Source organism: Coenobita brevimanus, chromosome 23 (genome assembly GCF_032717465.1).
Source record: "Coenobita brevimanus isolate Jiangsu-jjx chromosome 23, ASM3271746v2, whole genome shotgun sequence".
In the NCBI taxonomy this organism is placed as follows: Eukaryota; Metazoa; Arthropoda; class Malacostraca; order Decapoda; family Coenobitidae; genus Coenobita; species Coenobita brevimanus.
Genome location: NC_136976.1, coordinates 59,025,408 through 59,040,463, shown reverse-complemented (window position 1 = coordinate 59,040,463; position 15,056 = coordinate 59,025,408). Strand labels below are relative to the sequence as shown.

The 15,056-nt window shown below is 41.6% G+C and overlaps 1 non-coding gene across 1 annotated transcript; it reads left to right on the top strand.

Moving 5' to 3' along the window:
* The first annotated feature begins 4,741 nt into the window (after window positions 1–4,741).
* On the top strand, window positions 4,742–4,814 carry TRNAV-UAC (transfer RNA valine (anticodon UAC)). The gene has a single exon. It is a non-coding gene; the product is annotated as a tRNA-Val (tRNA).
* The last annotated feature ends 10,242 nt before the right edge of the window (window positions 4,815–15,056 follow it).

Genomic DNA, 15,056 nt, shown 5'->3' with positions numbered 1-15,056 from the left:
CCTCGTGGTAATATTTTTACCGAGTGGATCTATTGTCTAACATGGACTTATTCTCGCCTAGGAAATTTTCCCCACGTACTAGGTAGGTAGGTAAAGGAGAGAGAGAGAGAGAGAGAGAGAGGAACAATGTATGTATGTACTACGTTATGCATGTATATACGCACACAGATAGATACTGATAGGCAAACAGATATGACAGATATAGATATACCTAAACCAATTCACCCCAGTGACGTCCTTTAGCTTTTATTCTCGGTACCATCATACGACTGTTAATCAACTAGAGAGATTTCTCTTACAGTGAAGGGGTTACATAAAGCTGTATCTAAACCTTCAGTTAAACAAAGAAAATCTCTCCTAAGGTGAATAAAATCGTCTGGTGATATCCAAATACAAATGGCGTCTACAGACTCAGTGGGTTTTGAAAATTTGCACTGCCACGATAAATAGGCAAGGGCAAAGTACTCGTACCAGATGAGAATGGGAGTATTTACCATTTCACTCTGAAGATATAATGTTTACTCTATTTTTGCAATCTTTACACGATTTTTCTGAAGGAAAAGAACCAAGTTGTTTAAGGTTCAGAACCAAACTTCATTAGCCCATTTTGCTATAAGAAGTCTTTCATAAGCTAAATAAAATGATCTGGTTTGATAGCAAGAATAAAAAAAATGCACCATCAAACTGAAAGGTTACTGCAGATAAGAAACACCATTGTTCAAATGCATACTGTTCAACTGACACGCCTTGGAGTGTAAAAGACTAAGAGGAAATGAGGAAATATAGAAGAAAGGAAGGTACAGAAGAAGGAAGGTATGTTCTTTCGCATTGCCATATTAGTCCCCTCATGTTTGAGGCAACATGAATATTTTGTTGCAACTAATGCAGGATTATTTTCAATCAGGTGAGGTTGTTGATATTGGTACAACTAACCCCCTCATGGTCGGGACGGCTATTATTCTGGTCCAGCTAATCGTATGATTTCAGTCAGTTGCGAATGTGACATGAGAGCCTCAGTGTGTTCAGGTGTTTCACATTTCCACTTTAAAAGAAAGCGATATATGTAGAAAATCGGAATATCATAAAAGATTAACTGATGAGTGTGGCATTACAAAATCTATAACACACAGTTTTTAAATGGATCATCTAGGAAGGTGGAAGACTCACAAACAAATGAGAAATGTAAAGTAAGGAATTTAATGAAGTATTGAACATGGTGAAAGATTTCAATAAAAGATAATGGAAGAAAAGATTACATCTGAGTCGGGGCTTTATAATAATCTGGGTATAATAATGGCTAACATACATCATGACAAAACGACTCGTCTAGGAACGTGAAGCTTTAAGAAGGAAATGATGAAATAGAGGAAAAAAAATAAAAGTTGGCGAAGAACTAGAGGCCATCTCAAGATGGAATCTCACACCTGCATAGCCAGATCTTCCTCGGCACGTAATTTTGCACCTCCATTTCTGATTTAACGTAAATTCAGGATGTAAAACACACAAACAAAGCCAGCCAACCAACCTCACAACTGAAAACATTACCACTTCACTAGTTTCGCAACGCGGGTGGTAAGCAAGCGGAGTGGTAATGTTTTCAGTTGTGAGGTTGGCTGGCTGACTTTGTTTGTGCGTGGGTAAACAAGATATCTCATGAACGGCTTGAGCTATCAACATGAAACTTTCAGAGTACTAAGATATGGCCAAAATCTTTGACGAGTTCGAAAATGGGCACTCGGCGTCAAGGTCACCAAAGGTCAACTAGTTAACCTTTGGCAGCCATTTTGGTGACCTTGACTTTGACCCCTAGTGCCCATTGTCGAACTCGTCCAACATTTTGGCCATATCCTGATACCTTGAAAATTTCATGTTGATAGCTCAAGCCGTTCATGAGATATCTTGTGCCACACACAAACAAAGCCAGCCAGGCAACCTCACAACTGGAAACATCATCAGTCTGCTCGCTTCCCAACGCGGGGGACAATTAGAGCTGTAAAGTTGCCTCAGTCTAAAAATTGAAATACAAAATTTTTAGAATCAGGACACCATCTTGGAGTTTCTGAAGACTGGCCATATTAAAGATTAAAATGCACATTATTCAACTGGATCTTCTAGATGCACGAACGACAAGAAACAAGAAATTTTAAATCATTTAGAGAGCGCATACCTTCACCAAGGCAACACCATCCCCCTACATGTTATTTCATAACACTGACCTTTGATCTCTTTCGCCTAAGAATTAATAAGTTGCTCCTCTGATGGTCCTCAGTAGTAATTTAAAGACTGGAGTAATTCCATTCAGTAGTTTTCCGTAATTTTGCTAACAGACATCTAGACAACAAGACAAACAGACACACTGACACACACACACAAACCAAGCCAAAAGTATAACCTCATTGAAGGATGTGACTAGGTATATAAATTTCGTTGGTTAGCCTTGGCACACACTAAAGAGCAATGAGAGATAACACCAACTATCATAATAAAATGTATGTTTTATTGCAGACAAGTTATATGGGCGGAAATGATCGTGGATGATTACGACAGAAATTAGAAATTATAGAAACCAAAGCATATATACAGTATATATATTTTAAAACATTTTGTTATGGTACATTCTAAGAAAAAAAAAGGAAAAAAAGCGAAAAAGTAGAAAGTAAGATCAGTGAAGGTGATATTGTTATCCAAATCAGGTAGATCGTTGGAGTCATGTCTCACAACACAAAGGGGAAAAAATAAAAGAAAGCTAAAGCGAAATGCCAGAAATGCATTGGATATTTGGGAACAATATAAAGGGTTACTGAAGAGGAGGAGCCATACATTAGAACCAAATGTTGCAAAGGAAACCGAAATTAAAAAAAAAAAAAAAGTTTCCGAAAAATACAGAATGTGTGTGTGTGTGTGTGTGTGTGTGTGTGTGTGTGTGTGTGTGTGTGTGTGTGTGATGTTAAACTAAAGAAGAAAAATAGTGCCTGAGCTAAAAAACGGAACAGCATGGGAGGTTTACTGCAGACTCGACAACACTCAAAAAATCACCAAATCGAAGTTAAGGTATAGAATTACTTCAGGAAAAAAAAAAAAAAAAAAAAAAAAGAGGAAATAAGGAAGAAAACGTCATACTTCTACCTTTCCACGCAAAAAAATAAGCGAGGAGTTAATGCTTAGAATCAGATGCTACCGGGGAGAATGAAATTGAAAAAAGAAGAGGAAGAAGAAGAAGAAGAAAGCTGAGAAAAGGGTTAGATTTTTGTCCTTCCCACACGCAACACCTGAAAAAAAAAAAAAGAGAAATTTGCCTCGAAAACTTACTTATTTCAGGCTTTGTGAGACTTATTCAGTGCAGACTTCGTAACACTGCAAATAATCAGCCAAGAGGAATCAAGGTTTTGAATCAGATGCTGCTAATGTTACATATTCAAATCTGACCAATCATTTTATAAAGCTGACTCCTGTTATCAGTCGTATTCAAAGTAAAACTGTGTGTGTGTGTGTTTGCTACGAATGAAGGTAGTGATCTTTGTGTGTGTGTGTGTGTGTGTGTAATTCACCGGGTCGGTCAGGATCACGTGATGGTTTTGTGATCATTGGCATTTTACCCTCCCGGAAGAGAGCTGAGGGCTCATATAGTCCGATCTAAGGGCAAAGCCTTGACCTTCACACACGCACACACCCATCCTCTTGCTCAAGGAGGAGAGTGACCACCCGCTTTGTCAGTGAAACTTTTTCGCATCCCGAGCAAGGCGCGAACCCCCGTCTTAGCAGATGCTAGGCGAGAGCGTTACCACTGCACCAGCGAGCGGTGTGTGAGAGAGAGAGAGAGAGAGAGAGAGATGTGTCATTATAGATTCGCTTGACTGAGTGTGTCCGTGCATGTATCTGTGTGCTATATATGACGTCAATGTGTGTGTTTTGGATAGTCCAGTGCAAAAGTGTGCACGTGCGTGTTTGGACTGTGTGTGTGTGTGTGTGTGTGTGTGTGTGTGTGTGTGTGTGTGTGTGTGTGTGTGTGTGTGTGTGTGTGTGTGTGTGTGTGTGTGTGTGTGTGTGTGTGTGTGTGTGTGTGTGTGTGTGTGTACCTTGCAAGACCGCTGCCCAGGAAGGGGCTCGATAACAAATCACCTAGAAATTCATGAGACTTGCCTCAAGTACACGCTCTCCTCACACCCTCATATATCTCACAGCGTCACACCCTTAAACTTCCCTAACACTCTCCTCACATCCTGATATCCTTCACACCTTCACATATCCACTCCTTACATATCAACACCCTTCTCACACCCTCATCTCCTCTTACCCTCACACCCATTTTCACATCCTCATACCCACCCTCATGCCCATTTTCACACCCTCATGCCCACGATCACACTGACTGACACCCTCACAGCCACACCCTTCTCCGCAACCTCACACTTCCCCTCACACACTCAGACCCTCTTCACATCCAATCATCCTCATATCCTTGCATCCTCACAGGAATCCTAGCACTCTTACCCTCACACACCTCTCATACCCACGTCCTCACATCCTTGCACCCTCACACGCACACCTTCACAGCCACCTTTCCACTCTATCTCATACCCTTTTTACCCTCACTCCTTCTCCCACACCTTTACATCTTTTCACCCTCACATCCTCATAGTTACAACCTCCTTGACACCCATTCCAACTCCCTCATACACATCCTCGTAGCCCCACGATTATCCTCAACAATCATCTCCATACCCTACACCCTAGTTTCACAGCTCTCGTAGTGTAGTGGTTATCACGTCTGCTTTACACGCAGAAGGTCCCAGGTTCGAGCCCTGGCGGGAGCATGGAAAGTTTTTAAACGCCTGGAGGAGTAGTAAATGAACGTTTATTACATGCAGCTCACGTAGTGTGGAAACTTCATCAGCGAACGCAGGTAATTACCTATTTATATCTGGTCACGAGCAAAATTTCTTTTACATTACCGATATCTTAAAATCATGTCAGATAGTAATATAATTTTAACTAACCTTCTAATTCACCCGATTTGAAAGGGCTGGAAACCTGCTTCATAATTCTGGCAACTCCAGAGTGAAAGCAGATTACTGACCACACCTGCATAAACTGATAAGGCTCTGGTTGTCTAGTGGTGTACGGTGCCTGTCGGTGTGGTAAGTGCTGTGCGCACTGGTTCACCTTAAGATCTGGGTGAAGGTTTTATGGGCATGGAAAGCCGTGAGAGGTAGTTCGATCGCCTACCTTTAAGTCATGTGGATAATGGTGATCTACCCTCGTGCCTCTACGTCTCCATTACCAAACACAGACAGACTAGTTTATTCAGCTGGAGACCTTTCGAACTGGGGAGGCTAGATATTAACTTTCATTTACCCTTTCAAATCAAATGGTCTTTCCTAAAACAAAATAATCTGCGAAGTCATCGTACAGGAATGTTTAATGTTAGAAGATCTGTGGAAGAAGCCGATGATAATATCAGTAATGTTGAGAACGATCAGTCCGATGAGAAAATGTATGCGTCTTGCTGAGGAAAGATATGACAACCGTTTTATCAACGTATTCAGTACAGCGTTGCATATTATAGTTTTGCATTTCTTACCGTTTTCAGCTTAGGATTACCCCCATGTGAACTGGTTAATAAAGACTGCATGTAACGTCTCCAGTCTGAAGAGTGTTCTTACGCTGAATAAGACTGTATGAGATAACAAGAATAAAATATTAACTGCGTCACCGGACTGAATTGCCAAACCAAGAGTACGAAGGTGTAAAGAAGCCTTCCATTTCTGACATTTATGAAACGCCCATGATTGTTAGATTTTATCAGTGTCCATACTTCCAGGGAGCCATTAAGCCAGACGAGTTTTGTTCTCTTCATGCGTTCATAAAATTGGCGTCAGAAATTGGGGCTTGCGTACGTGGTGAGAGCTCGGCTGAAAATATAAGATAAGCAAGACTGGACAGTATGGGGCATAGAGTTATAGCACTAAGAATCGTCTACGTTAGTAATGCACTCAGGACAGTTTTTATGCACAATATTATGATGATGATTATGATTTACTATTATTATTATTATTATTATTATTATTATTATTATCATCGTCATCATCATCATTATTATTAAAGACTAGAGTGTATTGATGTTGTGATGAGGAAGGAGAGACTGAGATGGTTTGGGAATGTGGAGAGGATGAGGATGACAACTGGGTACGGAAAATGAGCAGTGTGAACGTCGGGGATATGGTTGCGAGAGGTAGACCGAAAAAGACCTGGGACGAGGTCATACTCGTAGAGTTTGACTTCAAAGATAAAGGACTAAATAGGGAGGCTGCCAGAGATCGTGCGGCGTGGAAAGCAGAGCCGCCATTAGGCGACCAAGGCTGATGCATGCAAGCATGTTGAAGCCTTTATAAACAGCTAGCAGAGGTACCCGGTGCTGCCAGGCCAAATAGGCGAACACTCTAATCCTGTTTGTTCTAGTTCAGTCTTTCTTTCTACTCCAGAAAGACCATGTACCTCTTATGCTTTTGAAGACGGATTATAAGATGTCCAGGAACTTTCTATTTCGGCTTATAGATGGATAGACAGACAGATAGATAGACAGATAGACAGATAGACTGATAGATAGATAAAGATAGATAGAATGATAGGTAGATAGATACGAACGTCGTAGGTGGGGCGCCCACTCACTCGATATGGTGCTGCTCACGGATGACTGCCCATTCCTTCCTCTTCTGTCTTTCTTTCCTTCATTCTTTCCTCTTCCTCCTGTCTACTGGTGACTACACTGAGTGACAAGCCAAATGGTTTCCTGTACACCAGGAAACCATTTACCACGCTCGGTGGCAACCATGTAACCAGATCATGGCGCCTGGTGGTTTAGTAGGTAATTAAGGCGCTCCAGCCGGACTGAGCCTGTGCAGGTTTATATCCAAGGGGTGGTTGAAGTTTATTGCCCATGTGATGAAATTCAGGGATGAGTGAGACTGGTCACTCCCATCTTAAATGTCAGGACCAACTTGCCTAGCCCCGGGCTCCTACGCTTCTCATGGGGCAACAGAGGGTTAAATGATGATGATGATGATGGTAAAACGATACGAAACATTCTTTTCAAATGCCATTACGATATCTCTTTGATATTCAGTTTCTTCTCTAGTTGTCGTTCTGTGTACTGCATGGTCTTCCTTCTCGCTTTTCCTTGCCATTTTTGTGCCTGGATGTAATTACAGCCTTAGGCAGGGTCTGCCCTGTAGCCTGTGGGCTAGTTTCACACCGTTACACTCTCACAGCTACCCTTACAATCACCTCATATTTACACCCTCACGCATTCACTCACAGCCATCAACTTCATATCCTCTTATCTTCCCGAACACCCTCACAACCACCTTTACACCCTCCGCCATACCTTGACAGTCACCCTAACATACTCCCTCACACCATTACAGATACCGTTACATCATACACCACACCCTCACACCTGACAGTCACCCTCACACCCTCCTCACATCCTCTCCATGCCGTCTTTCATTCCACACACCCTCCCTACACCCTCATAACCTCCCCACACCCTCCCTACACCCTCATAACTTCCCCACACCCTCACCCTCCCCACACCCTCACATCCTCCCCACGCCGTCTCACCTTTCCCACACCCCGACACCCTCCCTACACCCTCAAAAACTCCCCAAACCCTCACATCCTTCCCACACACCCCACACGCTCCTCACACCCTCACAATCTCCCCACATCCTCACACTCTTCCCATCCCCACCCCACACCCGCACACCCCACAATCACCCTCAAATCTCCCCACACCTTCAAATCTTCTCTCACAAATCTCGTCTACATCCTCATATCCTGAAAGTCACCCTCCTTCACAACATGGGCAGCATTCCTCGCCACACCCAACTTGCTCCGACCAGTTTTAATGATCTCCAGGGGACTCCAGCCCGTGCCCTCACAGCCTTCAAACCAGCCTTCACAACCATCCAAACAGAAAAAAAAAAATCTGAAGCGCTTACAACCCTTAAACATATCCCAAAGCCTTCAAAAAAGCTCTCATAGCTCTCAGTGCCCTCAACTATCCCTCACAGCCCACAGACCAGCTATCAGAACTCTTGAAATAGGCCAGACAACCCTTAAACCAACCCTCACCGCACTCAAAACTCTCAGACAAGCCCTCACAGCCATCAACAAGCTCTTCCATCCCTCGCAGCTCTTAGCAAGCCCTTACAGCTGTCAGACCAGCCTTTACAGCCCTCAAGGCTCTCAGTCAGCCTACATCACCTTTAAATTATCTCTCAAAATCCTTAAAACAACCAACACAACTTTCACACCAGTCTCAGCCTCAATCCTGTCAGTATAACGCCCATCCAGTTCTCACAGCCCTCAAACCAGCCCTCAACCAGCTATCACAACCTCCAAATCAGTCCTTGAACTCCTCAACCATCCCTTAGAGCCCTCAACCAGCCCTCATATCAGCCCTCATAGCCCTCATTGCCCGTAGACAGGCCCACACCAACTTGTCCTCACAGTTCTCAAACAAGTCCCTACATCCCTCAGCCAGCGCTACAGCTTTCAACCTGAACCTTACATCCCTCAACCTGCACTTACAGCCTTCAACCGGCCCTCACAATTCTCAAATCAGCCTTTCCAGCCTTCAACCACCTTGCACAATGCACTGCCATTAAACAGCCTTCACAGTCCTCACAGGCTTCACCTACCAGCACTCACAGTCCTCACAGCCTTCACCTACCAGCATTCATAGTCCTCACAGCTTTCACCTACTAGTACTGACAGTCCTCACAGCCTTCACCTACCAGCACTCACAGTCCTCACAGCCTTCACCTACCAGCACTCACAGTCCTCACAGCCTTCACCTACCAGCACTCACAGTCCTCACAGCCTTCACCTACCAGCATTCATAGTCCTCACAGCTTTCACCTACCAGTACTCACAGTCCTCACAGCCTTCACCTACCAGCACTCAGTCCTCACAGCCTTCACCTACCAGCACTCACAGTCCTCACAGCCTTCACCTACCAGCACTCACAGTCCTCACAGCCTTCACCTACCAGCACTCAGTCCTCACAGCCTTCACCTACCAGCGCTCACAGTCCTCACAGCCTTCACCTACCAGCACTCACAGTCCTCACAGCCTTCACCTACCAGCACTCAAGGTCTTCACAGCCTTCACCTACCAGCACTCACAGTCCTCACAGCCTTCACCTACCAGCACTCACAGGCTTCACCTACCAACACCCACAGATTTAACCCACCTAACCACCCAGCCCTCACACCCCTCAGTTACCTTTCCGCATGCTAACAAAGACATCACACATTAACACCAAATGAGCACCGTCTGTAGTGTATAACCCAGGTATATCTCATGCAAGATAACCCACCTCCTATAAAGAATGAGGATGGAGGTTATGGTTCTCTCTCTCTCTCTCTCTCTCTCTCTCTCTCTCTCTCTCTCTCTCTCTCTCTTTCTCTCTGAACACAGAAAAAGAAGGATCATGATGATAATGTATAGGGATTTTGTCACATAAGAGTATATAAAGATGAAGAAACAGGATTTTGGTGAAAATTGACTGATATGCAAGGGCACAATCACACCAGTTTAAATCAGGAAGTACGAAATGGTCAACGTGGTGGGGAGTAAGAGCTATATTGACTGACCTGACTTTACCATTCCTTCCTTTTCCCCTCGAGGCGGTTGATGTCTCTTTACTTATTATACCTACTTCCTTAGGATTTTTTTTTCAAACTGGAAGGCAGCTAAGTTACGACCACACCAGTCTACTCATCAAGTAATCCTCACGCGAGCTAGCCATCATTCATCTGTCTTTACATTTCCTAACCTGGGTGTTCTGTTCAAGAAAACGTCTAACACATTTGTTCAGCTGAAAAGTCCTAGCAGTCAGCAGCCAGCATCAATATTGTTCAACTGAGAGAACGTCTCGTATCCACAAATTACAAGCCTATATCATCAGCTCAGAAGCTAGCCTCCTTATACTGTCTTTCACACCGTCTATGACCGTCAGTCTTTTAAAGATAATGTTTGCAGACATCTCGAAATGAACGGATCATGAATATGAATCTATCTTGGTCTTGCCTCATCCGGAAAAGAAAAGTTTGAAGGTTCTCTGCCCTGGGTTCTTTCATTTTGTTTAATAAAATTCATAAACAAGCACATCACCTTCCAGTCATTAGCTAGAGCACATGTCCCTAAACAATCAACATTAATCATACACTGACAGTTAGAAGCACAGATCGTACACTCCAATCACAAAATCAAATAAATATTTTCATATGGTCTTACTCTGATTTGATCATACTACTGTGCTTCAGCCGTCGTCAACAAGCACACATGTACCACTTCCCAAGCATCCACTGAGCCAATTCTCTAATTGGAAGGTACTGCAATCTTAAACTACCATGAACTTAATCACACACGACCTTAGCATCCCGCACTTTTAATTTCCAGCTCAACTGTCCAGAAATATTCACTATTAATCTCACGATCCCTCCCCAGCAATCCTACCCTTCATTCAGATAATTACGTCAACCAAACACTCAGATAACTAGCTACAAATATAGACTTGTGGGTCTATTACCTAACTTTATCTTCAATTTCCCATAGCTATTAGCCACCGTATCTAAACCTATGCATTCATCAGTCCTACACTCCACTCAGACAATTAGCCTACACACAGTTTACTCTCACATAACCTTACCCTCAAACTTTTCTGCCAATTACCTAACCCACCTTCAAATTCAGTAGTCATTAACCAACAAACTTACTACAAACCCTTACCAGCCTCACCCTTTCCATTATCTTCCTCCAAATGGTCTAAATTGGCAAATGGAATTTATCGATGAAAATATAAAGTATATACTTAAAGTAAGCAAGACCACTGGAGATACTCAATACAACCTAGATGACAAAGAAAGTAGTAAATCGAAATGCGAGTGAGATCGAGGAGTTATGGTTAGTAAAAACTTCAAACCAAGGCAACAGCGTATTAATGAGAGAAATACAGCAAATAGGGTCCTGGGATTTATTTCGCTACGTGTGAGCAACAGGACATCTAAAGTAATACTGCAACTTTATCTTGCATTAGCAAGGTCACATTTAGATTACGCCGTGCAATTTTGGTGTCCGTACTATAGAACGGATATAAATCTTTAGAAAATATACAAAGTATAATGACAAAAATGATACACGATGTTCAGAACCTTTCATATGAAGAAAGACTAAAATGACTAAATCTGCACTCACTCGAAAGGCGTAGAGTAGGGGGAGACTTAACTGAGGTGTTTAAGTGGATGAAAGGAATAAATAAGGAAGATATTAGCAGGGTACTTCAAGTAACCATACAGGATAGAACTAGAAGTAATGGTTTCAAACTAGATAAATTCCGATTTAGTAAGGAAATAGGTAGAAACTGGTTTGGCAAAAGAGTAGCAGACAAGTGGAATAAGCTACCTAGTAATGTAGTTCCTGCCCCTTCCACTGAGAGTTTCAGGCATTGGCTAGATAAGCATAAGGGTGGGTATAAAAAAAATCTTGCAACCAAGAACTAATTCATTATTTTTCCTTTTCAGTTTACACTATGATAGTCTCATTTCCTCCTTTCACACTTTCCTATAAGATGTCCACGCTAGTTTTTCTACAGTTCGTGGTGTTTCTTCTGAATTTTTCCTGCCAGCTTCGGTTTGAGGGTTTGGAGGGCGGGGGAGAGCCTTCTTCTTTGCTATCCTTATCTCATTTTAGTAGTTCAGTTACTCTTATAGGAGCTGCCCAGCATGGGTCAACCGGCCTACTGCAGTTACCCTCTCTTCTTATGTTCCCCTTATCTAACCTTTACACCCCCTTACCACACCTGATGAGACTTTACCTTCAGATTTTCACCGTCATAAAACAAGAAATCTATTCCGTTACAGTAATAATTCCCATCCTCAGCTCAGAAACTGTCACAGGTATTACTCTTATACATTGGATCTGGTTGACACATTACCACTCGTGAAATCACCCCACTTTCAATTTCCTAGTGTCATTAACACACACACACACACACACACACACACACACACACCAGTCCTACCCATCATCATTCCGACAATTACACACACCAACACATCATGGAGGTTCTGCATGAATAAAGCCAGAAATTGCACTCATTATCGATGCTAATGATCTGTTTTTCAGTGGGCGGTGGTGTCCGGTGGCTAATTACTTATACGCACACATACAGTACATACACAAAGAGGTACACATAGGCAGACACAACCTACTCATAACTAAACATGAGCTACATTCATAAAAGTCAATTGCACACACACACACACACACACACACGGTAATCGGAGGCTAAATAAAAGTGGTAAAGTCAGTTTCACTTTTTTATTGCTGGTGTGTGATTCCAGTAGAGCATTATCTGCGGGACTGCTCTAATTTGTATTTAGCAGGTTATCTATCAATTTATTGCTTTCTATTTTATTTCTATTCATTTTTACTGTTACGGTACTGTATCAGAAGACTTTATTAAGATTAGAGGGAGTGTTCCACTAATTCATCTTTCAGTTTATCCCTCACCCTTTTATCAATTAGTTTAGCGCAAGGATGTGACAACTTGAGTACTTTCTTCAAGATACAACAGACGATTTTATTCAAGTGAGACAGATTCAATGGAGCCTGAGCATTAACACTGGTGCAATTAAACCATGGACACGGGACTCTAGTCTTATATTCTCCTTAACGCCAGACGATGTTATTATTCACTTTAAGAGAGTTACAGAAGCCTGAGAGTTGACCCATTTAGCCCAGGGACGTAATTTTTTTCCTAGCTGCCACAATATGATGTTACTGAAATTGGCTAAACACTTTTTATACTGACAGGTTTGGGCAATGAAAGCTGCATGTAACCCTTCCTGTTTGACAAGGCTTCTGTGTCCTGAATAAAAGTCTGTTGGTAAAAAAAAATAATAATAATAATAAATAAATAGACATCATTATATTCAAAATATTAATTCAATTGTCATAATTCATTCGTCTAACTCGACTTATAATTTACCTCTTCAATAGGATGATGCATTGGTGTTAATTTTTCTTGCTTATTACAAATTATATTCAGGTTAGGGCAGACCTGTTCTTGTGACTGAGTTAACAAAGCCTATACCTAACCCTCCCAGCTTGAGTCTTGTCTTGACAGTAAAAATGTGTCTTGTGACAGATCAAAATGTAAAAAGTTGCCATCGTAGAGAAGGGGTTAATGTTTACATCTGTTTGTTTCTATCTGTCTGCGTTTATCTGTTCACTTACAATTTTATCATTCCACCAATCAGTTCAGGCTGCTCGTATATATCTCAGTTTTTATATTCATCAATCCAACAATAAATTTCTAAGAAATTACATATACTGTCTATCGACCACTCTAGTTCTGTTTATACATTCATCGACTAAGTTAGCTTACGCCTCTCATTTTAGCAATCATGTATAAATCTCTTCGTCTGGAATACTATTCAGTATATCTTTTTAAAGCATTTATCCACCTCAGTTTATCTATCGCCAAGCCGGAGACCGTTCTAGCATTTCAAGTGGTAATTAATCTGCACAGCTGAGCGTCAGGTTGTTTGTCGAGGCTTTTACTTTTTTCACTGACTTATTTACAATACATTATACTTACAAACTTACACATCTATCTGTGTAGCTATCTATCTACTTATCACCTGTTCATTTACAAACTTATTATTATGTCTACTACAGTATTTCAGATGTATCTAACATAGTATAAAATAATAACTTAGGATATCTATTTAGCTGTCTATTTATTTCTGTTTATCTGTTAAACTAAAAGTTTTAAATTCAGCATATAAATTCAGGTATCAATATATTTACCATCAACTTACTGGATTATATATCTACCTGTCTGTCTGTTTACATAAGAACCTGACTGTTAATCACTCCATCAATTCAGCTGTCAGTGTATCATTCTTATTCTTTTCATTTCCACATCAATTTTACTACATACCTAAACTCATTCGCTTCTTTATCCAGCGGGAAGAGGTTCGTGGAGGACGTAGGACACCCAGTGAAGATGGGTGCTGTGAGTTGGTGTGTTTGGGTCTGGTGCAATTTAAATCAATAGTTTGTTTTTCAGTATGAGTAGTTGGGTAATGTATGGTTGCGAGGATGTGTGGCAGTGATAGCTTCAACCAAGGTTGTCTCTATGGATAAAATATGGTCACTGTAGGTTAGGTAGCATAGGCGTGACGAAGATTTAATCTCATTCAGCCCGGGGACGTCTTTTCAATTTATTCTTAATGCCATCTGTCAATCTTACATACCTCGGGGGAGACTTTTCATAGTGGAGCAGCTTAGTGCCAATCGTTGCTAATCCAAGTACAGTAAAAGGGTTTCCCCAGAATTCATTGTAATCAGTTGCAGGCAGCAAGAACACTATAAAAAATACTGCACTGTAATGAAGGTGCTAACTAAAGGCTTTCTCAAACAACAAATTCATGTAGTATGTGAGGCCCGTGACGAAGGCCACCACAAGACAGAGTACCCTTCTAAATACTCTCAAGTAACCCTGTCAAACAACCACATCAAGGACGGACGTCTTAATCCACACGTACTTATGCCGCTACTACAAACTATAGCCAAACCAGCAAACACAGACTCTCTAGTAAATAAACGAATCATCAGTTACTCCCACAAGCCACTTAACACCTTCGTCCACATTCATTAAAAAAAAAAAAAAAAAAAAAAAAAAAAAAAAGGTACTCATTCTTAAATTTAGGTCAGTCGACTAAACCTTTCAGCCCAAGGACGTCATTCTCCTTTTATTTTTGCTTTGTCCCGATTCTTGTACTTAGGTCAGGAGACTTATTTTGAACTGGAGGGGTTAGATATCGTACAGACCTCTTTAACCCCTTCGTGACATGCGGTTTTTAGCATCAGTAGAATCGTTTGGTGGCAGCAAAAACTAAATGTTAAAAGACGTCATCGTTTTAAAGGGATTAAAGGTACCATCATTATCACCATCATAACAATGTTTCCCACAACTACCA